Here is a 10,228-nt window from a genome sequence, read left to right on the forward strand (position 1 = left end):
ATAATTGCTACTGAGGCCTGATGACTCCTGCACCCACACATTAATTCTGATGGAAGTGAGTTCATCTTTTTCATCTGTCTATAGTGATAATTATAGCTGGAGCTTTATTTAGTAAGAATCAAGATAAGGGACTTCTATCACCCATTTCTTAATTCTCCTTCAAGATGTTCTTGAACTGCTTTAAGGACATCATCTCTTAAACCTTATTTGGCAGTAAGAGACAAAGGGGTCATTCTAAATGAATGTGTTGGTCACATTCATGTGGTTCTAAAAGTCTCATTAATTTATTTAAAGCTACCAAAATTTTCCTGGTTCAGGTTTCTTATACACAGATTGTGTGTACGTGTGTGTGCACATGTGCACGTGTATTTTTGTAGTCAGAGCAACACAGCTAAAATTTTTTTAGATGTTTAGAGGCCATGTGGTACTACTATGCATTTTTGGAAGTACAGAAGTACTTGCTTTTTTCCCCTTCTTTTATGATTTAAGCATGTTATGAAAAATAGACATGGCTTGATGAGTTCACAGAGAATCAAAATATTCTCCACAGTCAGAAATTTTCCAGCTGTTTGAAAAATCATACACCTTTCTTTCTTGGGCAATAGAAAAAACTGCTTGCCAGAAAAATGGTTGAGTCTGTGGTGAAAGGGAGGTATGTTCCCAGCCTGGCCACAAGTTATTTAACCCCTCCAGACCCCAGTTTCCCATTCATAAAATGTGGAAATGAGTAAAGATTATTTAAATGTTTTCTGTGTCAAATTACTGCTCTAAAAAGCTTCCATACAGTGTTGACATTTTTTAAAATGCTAGCTACAATTAGCCATAAGAGCAAATAAACAATTTAGAATAAACACCCACCATTATTCTGATTTGCTAATTGGTTTTTGTTGTTGTTGTGTTGGTGATGGAAATTTTTGGTTAATAATAACATATTTAATGTCAATGGTGAATGTATATGTAGAGTTTTTATGGCTATGGATTCTTTTTCTTTTGGAAACACATAGTATAGATAATCTGTTGAAGTATCTTAGATTTAAAAACTTTCTCATACCTGAGATAGGTTCCCTGATTGGCTGGTCAATGGAGTGGGGGTGGGCTTTTGCCTTGACACTATCATACCCACTCTCTCCTGTAAGATGCTTGCTAGTTGTACACTGGGCAGTTAGCATGGAGCCTAGTTAAGTCTCAAGGCAGGGTTACAGGTCTTACTGGGCAATGCCCGGTGGACAGCTGGGAAAATGGGTCCTTAGTCTACAATGGTGAAAACTTCTGATGAGGACAGCTGCCAGTCCCTGAGGATGGCCTGAAGAAATGCCCGCAGGAAGACATCCACATGGCACTGAGAGTGCTCATCACTTCTGGTGATCGCACTTAATCCAGTGCATCTGCCCAATGGGCCCCCACCCAGAAACATCCCTTCTCTTCCGGTCCTCCACCATCATTCTCTCATCAGCCTGCCAATGTCAGGCTGGAGGAGGATGACCTTTTAATAACAAACATACCAATGAAGCTACATAGCAAGAGCCCATTGAGCTAGTGCTAGACTGAATGTTTGCTCTGCACCCCAAAGTCATCTTGTGAAATCCTAATCCCTCATGTGATGGTATTAGTCATGGGCCTTTGGGAGGTAAGTAGGTTATGAGAGTAAAGTCCTCATGATGAAATTAGTGCCCTTATAAAAAGGGACATGAGAGAGCTTGCTTTCTCCCTCTGTTCTCTGCCATGCAAGGATACAAGAAGATGGCAATTCAGGAGTAAGGCCCTCGCCAAGACCCGAATCTGCAATACCTTGATTTTGGACTTTCCAGCTTCCAGACTCTGAGAAATTAATGTTTGTTGTTTAAGCCACTAGTTGATGGCATTTTGTTATAGAAGTTCTAACAGACTAAGATAGGTAGGTATTCTTAGCTCCCTTGTAATAAGTGAACAGATGTTAAGCTCCATCTCTCACCCTCTGTAAACTGGCTTCAGTAAATTATACTTTTACTATTTTTCTTGCTGCATAGGGGCCCCACAAGGTGCTTAGTGGAGATATCAAGGATCTTTCTTTCTTTCTTTCTCTGTCCTTTCTTTCATAATTGAGGTTTTATTGGTTATTTTGAGGACTAGTACATAGATATTTCAATTTATACACTTCTTAAAAGTCATATTGAAAAATTTAAAAGTCCTGTAGTTGTGATTCTTTTCTAAACAGTGATTCGAGTGACTTTCCAGCTCAAAATTTATAAGCAGATCTTCTTCAAGAGGATATCAAGTACCAATGTCTTCACATATTGATTAGCTGTTACATTATAGGTCCCACTAATTCACAATGTAATATGTATACTACATGCCCCAAATTTCAGGCTTTCACGGCACATAAACAAAGTTATTAGAAAAATTGGACTATGATGACAGTGAATGTGTGACAGAGGATACGCAGTTCTGACAGGGAGAGCCAAGATCAAGGAGAGGTTTTCTTTCTGGAGTAATTCTATTAAAAACCACATGGGAATAGAGTTGACTTAACATGTTCAAGACCTATTAAATGCACACTGCGACTCCAAATTGCCTTTCAGTATGCTTGTATTACAGGTGTAAAAACTAGCCTTCCCCTAATGTATGGAATGTTAAGCTGACATGCAAGACAGTCAAAGCCTGGAATAATTCAGTATGTCATTATGTTATGGTTGTACCAAAACATAAACAACAAGCAAATGATTTTGCCTCTTAAAAAAAGTGCTCGCACTTACAAAAGTAGGATGAGGTTGGATGCACTCCTTATTCAAAGTGTTTTCACTAAAGAACACCCATCTACAAAATAATTGGTAAGAATATTCCTCTGGATCATCAGAAAGGGAGACAAGGAGACAAGACAAGGACTGATATGACATGCTGGGTGATTTTTTTTAAACATTTTATTTATTTATTCATGAGAGAAATGGAAAGAGAGGCAGAGACACAGGCAGAGAGAAGCAGACTCCATGCAGGGAGCCTGATGGGACTCCATCCGGGACTCCAGGATCACGCCCTGGGCCGAAGGCAGGCGCTCAACCCTCAACCACTGAGCCACCCAGGGATCCCGTGCTGGGTGATGTTAATCAGACTGGCTTCTTTCCTTGCTGCTTCGTCAGGGACTGGACTTTCCTCATTTTTACTTCTGTTTTCTTGAGTTTCTTGGTTAGGCACTTCACCTGCTTTCCCTTTGTTCTCTTCTTCCCTTTTGTTTCACTCTTTTGTCTGAAGATTTAACCTTCCCTGCTGCTGCCATTTTGGGTTTTGTTGCCACTCTTGCAGGAGCAGGTTTAGCTGACACCCTTGCGGATCTCTAGAGTTCCTCCTTCATGGCCCCTTTGGCTGCACTGACCTTCCCCCTTGGACCTGTGGGCAGTGAGGAGGGCACATGCCAGATGCCTGGTGCCCAGAGCTTTTGTGAGGCTGGGCTGCGTGGAGGCTGCTGCTCTTCCTGCTACCCAACATTTCCCCCCTCAATTTATTTAATAATGTCTGTTAATCCATTCATTTATCTGGTCAGAAGGTTTATTGAGCGATTATTTGCTGTGAATCACAATTCTAGGTGTACAGTGGTGAGGTGCAAACCAAAAAGAAATAGTTCTTGCTCTCATAGCGCTTTCAGTCTCTTGTTAAAAACAAGGCTATATCAGTATATAACTGAATGTTGAATTATAATTCACATTTTCCAGTATTTCTTTATTTGAACTTTTGCCATTCACTAGATTTAAAAAGTATGTCATATGTGTTTATCCCTCTATTTCATCTTTTGTATTTGTGACTTGCTGGTACTTTAGATTATTGGATTCTTGTGTATAGGGATTTGTTTTCTCTCTCTCTCTTTGGTAGAAGCCTTATTATAACAAATGTATCTTATTCAACACTTGTTAATGATTTTTTTTCATTTAGATTCACACAATCTTAGCCTTGGAAGAAAACTTTTTTTAAAAAAAATTATTTATTTATTCATGAGAGACACAGAGAGAGAGGCAGAGACACAGGCAGAGAGAGAAGCAGACTCCATGCAGGGAGGTTGATGGAACTCCATCCGAGTCTCCAGGATCATGCCCTGGGCTGAAGGCAGCGCTAAACCGCTGAGCCACTGGGGCTGCCCCGCCTTGGAAGAAACCTTAAGGATCATCTAATTTAATCTTCCAGTTGTATAGATGAGACAATGGAGGCTGTAAGTGATGGAGTTGTTTTGTTTAATAAAATACTACAAAGAGTTGTGGTCATTATTATTGTTGCCAGGTTCACATAGCTAATTTGGTCAAAATGGCCTGGAATCTATTTTTCTGAATTATTTAATTAAATATATCACTCAATAACTATTGGAAAATTGGTATTAAAGGAGCTTTCACTTCAGGGAGGCCTGGATGACTCAATCGGTTAAGCATCTGCTCAGTGTCCTGGGATTGAGCCCTGCATCAGGCTCCCTGCTCAGCAAGGGGTCTGCTCCTCCCTTTCGCTCTGTCCCTCCACCTGCTCATGCTCTCTCTCACTCTCTCAAATAAATAAATAAAAATCTATAAAAAATATGCATTCTTCTGTGGGTTTCTATTGGGCTTAGATAAAATATGTGTAAAGTACTTGGCATACAATAACTCAAGACAGATAGCTTCTGATTGTATGGATGGCCTATTTTGAATATGGCTGCCAAATCCTGGAGACAGAACATGCAGAGGACAACAAGGATCTGAGATGTGTTTAACATATTCTCCAGTTCTGTCTTGGAGAGAACTGGAAATACAATTTCCATCCTCAAACTAAGAAATCTGACGTTTGCATGTCACAGGAAGGAGGCCGTCTAACCCAAATGCGGTAAGAATTCAAGTGACTAATTTGAATATTAAAGATAAATACTTAGCTTTTTATGTTGTTGTTTGTCAGGAAGATGAGTTGGATCATACTGGTTACAGGATGATTACTACTTGAGCCTGCCATTGGGGGTTCATTCAAGCACCTTTCACCACATGACAGATAATATTCCTCTCCTCTAGTAGAGCAAAAAAGTAAGTATAAGAAGCATTACTCGAAACTATGAAAAGACAACATTATGAATTCTCTTTTTTCACTGAGAAGTTTCATTATTTTATACCTTTAATCTCTGCAAATGTTTGCTGTCTTTTAAATAAATAGTTTTTGGGGGAGAGAAGCATAGAAGCCTTTATGTTTAATAGCACCTGATTACCCAGGTCTTTACCTGGCTGTGAGTAGCAAGAGATATACTTGTCAAATTAAATTTAATTTTTATTCCCTTATCTTTTTCTATCCTGATCACCTAACCACATCAATGGCTGTTCCTGAGAAGGGAAATATTTTAAAAATAAATATAAGGTTAAATATACCTGAATAAATAGGGTATATTCATGGAGTGGAAAACAAAATGATCTGAGACCTATGTACAATGGAATACTTAACAAACTATTAACATGCATAAATTTCTAAATTCAAGTGTCTGAAAATTTTTAATCAGATTGTTATTAATATAAAATTTTAAAATGCTACTATAATTTAGGAAAAATGCATTTTAAAAACGGGTGGGAGAGTTGCTCATTAACTTCAGTATAGAGGTTTCCATAGGGGAGGAAGGGAATTGTATTGAGAAGTGGGACAGATAGTCTTCAATATACTTGTTTTGCATTTTAAAAATATGCAATAAAAAGTACCTTAAAATATGATTGGAAATAATAGCCATAGAATAAAAGAAAATGGAATTTTTCAGACTATACTATGTATCGGTCATTTTTTTCGGTTATTTAGACTAGGATTATCCCATAGAACTTGCTTTGATGAAGGAAATGTTCTATCTCTGTGATATCCAATCAGGAGCCCCTAGCCACATATGGCTACTAAGCACTTGAGATATAGCTAGTGTGACAGAGAAATAGAATTTTAAATTTTATGTAATTTTAATTAATCTCAATTTTAAATTAGTTTAAATTTTAACATGGCCAATGGCTACCATACTGGACAGCACAGACCACAAAGAACATTATAAGCCTTACATTGACTTCATTTGGGAAAACCCTATCTAACTGTTCTTCATGATGATTGTGGATGTGCATATTTGAAGAAAAAACAATAATCTCTTGCTAATATCAAGTATGGCAAAGGGCAACTGAAAGTTATTGGGGTATTGTAGGAGGGTAAAAAAAGAAGCCTTTCTGACTGTTTACATTTGTCAAGTGGAATGAGTAGAAAGGTCACTATACAGTTCCATTGAGTGTCTATAGAAAAGAAAGAATCAAAAGCCCTCCAAGTACTCATGGGGGGTACTTTGGATTTGGTAACAGATTTGATAACTGAAGACTTAATTTCCCCAGTGACTCAACTGATACCAGACGTTTTATCTTTTTCAGAAAATTAAGAGTAAATTGGCTGGCTCAATAGACTTACTGACTCTAGCTAGATAAGTATTTGCTGTGTTTATTAAGTTGTTTATGTAGTGCAATAATACAAGTGATTTAATAAAGATAAGACTTCAGATAAATGTCAACACACTTCCCACTCTGCAGCTGGTCCATTTCAAGCAGTTAAAATAAATTAAAAGATAAAATACCACTCACAAAAAATTGATCATTGTCCAAGGGAAACATTTAAAATTGAAAGAAATCTTCTACTTCCAGTGCACAAAGACATATGCATATGTGTAGAAAATGACCCTCTCTGTAATCTAGAGATTCTTTACCTAGAAGGAAAGGGACAGGAAGCTGTGTTTTGTAAGTATTTGCTATAATGAGGTAAAATTAAAAAGTACTTATAGTATTAACGACCAGTGTTATTTATAGTGCATATATGATGGAGATCTTTGAATTACATAGAATAAATACTATTATGTTATTTGCCTATCTTTATTTATTTTTAAAGATTTTATTTATTTATTCATGAGAGACACAGAGAGAGAGAGGCAGAGACATTGGGAGAAACAGGCCCATGCAGGGAGCCCAATATGGGACACAATCCCGGGACTCCAGGATCACGCCCTGGGCCGAAGGCAGACACTTAACCACCAAGCTACCCAGGTGTCCTTATCTATCTTCACATACATCAAGGCATAGCTGGTGAAAGTTTACTAGCCTGTATAATGTAGATGCTATCACTGGGATTTAAATAACGTGAAGTGGATCTGAATTTTACCCAACCTGTTTTGTTTACATGGCTTAAAAAAAAATTGATGCTTTTCTTATAGTTTCTGTAGACATAATCTGACATTTGAAAAGTATAATACAAAGGATGAAAACAGAGATGTATCTTTATGGTGGTCAAATCATTATTTCAATTGTCTTCTAGGTTAAGGTGGATGAGATTCCTTTCTTCTGTTCTTTCAAAATACCTGTGGCAAATCTCTACTGTTTCAGTATGCCCTTACTGGTTTTTGCCATCCAAAGCCTAGCTCATATAGGCCTATCTCATATCTCTTGGCATATAGCACTTGTTCAAAAGAGCATTCAAAACACTGTCTAGTTTAGAAATTGTGGCCTAATAAGCCTATTTTGAGCTGAATTCTGACCACTGAATTTTCTTATTAGTCACACAATAGGAAATATTGGATTGAAGCCTGAGTCTTGTGACATCAAGTTCTTGGTTTGACCAGGAGAAAATTATTTGCCATAGTTCTAGATTACTCTACTTGAAAATTGTGTGGAATATTTAATATTTATAGTATTGTACAACATGTTTTTTAAATGCTTGACACACATAGTCCAATGTCTGCGATGAAATGTCCCCCTGCTCCATGAACTGGGAAGTTGGCCTTTCTAACCAGGTGTGGTAGGTGGTTTAATGACCATAAATTCCTCCAGCATCTTTTGCAATATTACTTTGCTGTTCCTTCCATCCAGAAATAGAGTCTTTTTCTCTACATCTTGAATCTGGGCTGATCTTGAAAATTGTTGGACCTGCGGAATGTGACAGAAGTGATGATATTTTGTGAATTTTCTTCAGAAGATTTGCAATTTCTGCCTTTTGTATTCCCAGAATGCTACCCTGAGACCTCTACTGGAAGAGACTTGTTTATTGAAGGATGCGAAGCTATTTGGTGAACTGAGGCTTCCAGGTGACAGCCAGACCAAGTACCAGGCTTGGGAGTAAGGCCACATTAGGTCTTCTGGTCGCTCTTATCTTCCAGCTGACTCAGTCACATGAATGAGCCTGGCAAAAATCAGTGTAGGAATTGTTTTATTAAAGCAGTCCACTGAGTTTTGTGGTAATCTGTTGTGCAGCAAAGGGTAACCGGGGAAACAGCTTCTCAAGAGAGATTGTTGAGATAGTGTATAGAAAGATAAAGAACAGGGACGCATTATTTTTCTAGACCCTTTTGTATTTGGGAAGGATCTGAATTCCCTGATATAGAGTGACGTAAGTAACTTAGTAGTTAATGGCTGATAATGTAATCAGTACAGTGTTTAAAATTACAAGATTAATGTCCATATATCATTCCTAACTTGTCCATGTTGTTCCTGCAAATGTACTTTGTACGACATATTTTTTTAGTGGTAGAAACTAAAATTATTTTCTTTGGGAATCATAAGAATGAAGTCCCTTGGTGAATGGCAATAATAGTGATTAAGATTTCCAGAGATTTTATAAATAGGAATGACCTGTATCTGTTTCCTGACTTATACATATATTGTTCACTTGGGTATTTGTTAAACCATGGGAAAATTAGTATGCCCGGAATGCTTGAAATACATTCATGTCTTCCCATACGTTTTGTCATCTTTCTGTTGTGTGTGTGTGTGTGTCTGTGTGTGTGCTTCTGGTGGTTGTTGTTTCAAATCACTTTAGGCCTCTGAGCATAAAAATGTAAAGTTTTTTCCCAAGTGGAAAAATTTAGAACAGATTGAAAAAAAAAATGGTAGAGGAAAGATGAAGAACTAGTAACAAAAACACTCCTTCGTGCATCTTGCTAGGAGACTGCAGTCTAAAGAAAGGTTAAAAGTTGACTGGTGAACTATAAGCAGTTTTAAAATATGCTCATATTAATCAATATTTCTCCAAATACCATAACGGTGCAAAATCTCAGCAACAAGAGTAAGTATCTTTTCACCAAGTTGTAGGCAACTGAAAATGCTTCTCGATAAAACATTTTCCAATCTCAGCTCACAGAAATAATAATCTTATAAAAATATAGTGTTTAGAAGGTTGGGAGAAAGAGCAGAAGATTGCAAAACTAGGCACAAGAAGTCTACCAGCTGTTAGAAAGTTCAAAAAGTCAATAAACGAAGCTAAATACTCGTCTTCTAAAATCATTTTTCAGGTAAGATAAATAGGGTCCTTTTCACCTTAAACGCTCATTTGACAGTATCCCAGCACATGTCTTGGCTATTAATACACTTGGATAGCCTCAGGGAGACTTTCAAAAAGTGGTTCTTAAGATACTGATATTCTTGTCTCTAGACTCATGAGTCATTTGGACACAAGCATTGAATTTAAGAGGTACTCACTCCTCACTGTTGAGGAGCTGGTAGAAAAAACATAATTATTATATTGAAGATTCAATAAATATTCTTTCATTTTCAAAGTAGATTCTCACAGCACTATTCTAAAATCTTTCATGACTAGGTCTTCTGTGAGGAAGAAATAACATGTCTTCAATTTGTCCCTAGACCTGTGGTTCTGGTCATCACTGAATACCCCTCCCCAAATAAAAAGGCAAGGAAGTAAAATATAGAACAGCCACAGGCACACTGCCTTAGGACATTCACTAGAACATGAACTCTGTTCATCTTTTTTTCACACTAGGAATTATGTCGCATTGAGATTGTTTGAAGAATTTGGACTCACTTTTTAAAAGATGGATTTAGGTGTTTACTTTTTTGGGAAATTGCTGAGATGTTTCTCAGTCTCGGTTTAGTTAGAGAAGGTTAGCTGAAATTGAGGCAGGGAGTAGGTTTTCTAAATATCTGGATCTGATCATATTTCCTCTTCAAAAGAGACATAGGTGTGTAAGTGTGCATGTATGTGTATGCATATTGTGAGCTTTAGAGAAACTGGTTCTTCTGTACTAAACATTACAAAATTTGTTAAAATTATATGCATTGGGTAGCCCCGGTGGCGCAGTGGTTTAGCGCCGCCTGCAGCCCAGGGCATGATCCTGGAGACCTGGGATCGAGTTCCATGTCAGGCTCCCTGCGTGGAGCCTGCTTCTCCCTCTGCCTGGGTCTCTGCCTCTCTCTTCTCTGTGTATCTCATGAATAAATAAATAAAATATTTTTAAAAATTATATGCATTG

At 37.6% G+C, this 10,228-nt stretch overlaps 1 long non-coding RNA gene across 2 annotated transcripts in view; it reads left to right on the top strand.

Moving 5' to 3' along the window:
* The window catches only part of LOC112670868 (uncharacterized), a 54,440-nt gene extending 45,429 nt beyond the window's left edge, over positions 1-9,011 (top strand). For both annotated transcript variants that reach the window (XR_003143257.3, XR_003143256.3), the window contains exons 4-5: positions 4,882-5,003; positions 7,972-9,011. This is a non-coding gene — a long non-coding RNA (uncharacterized LOC112670868). The remainder of the gene's footprint in view (positions 1-4,881; positions 5,004-7,971) is intronic.
* Positions 9,012-10,228: the final 1,217 nt, after the last annotated feature.

Source organism: Canis lupus, chromosome 14, assembly GCF_003254725.2.
Source record: "Canis lupus dingo isolate Sandy chromosome 14, ASM325472v2, whole genome shotgun sequence".
In the NCBI taxonomy this organism is placed as follows: Eukaryota; Metazoa; Chordata; class Mammalia; order Carnivora; family Canidae; genus Canis; species Canis lupus.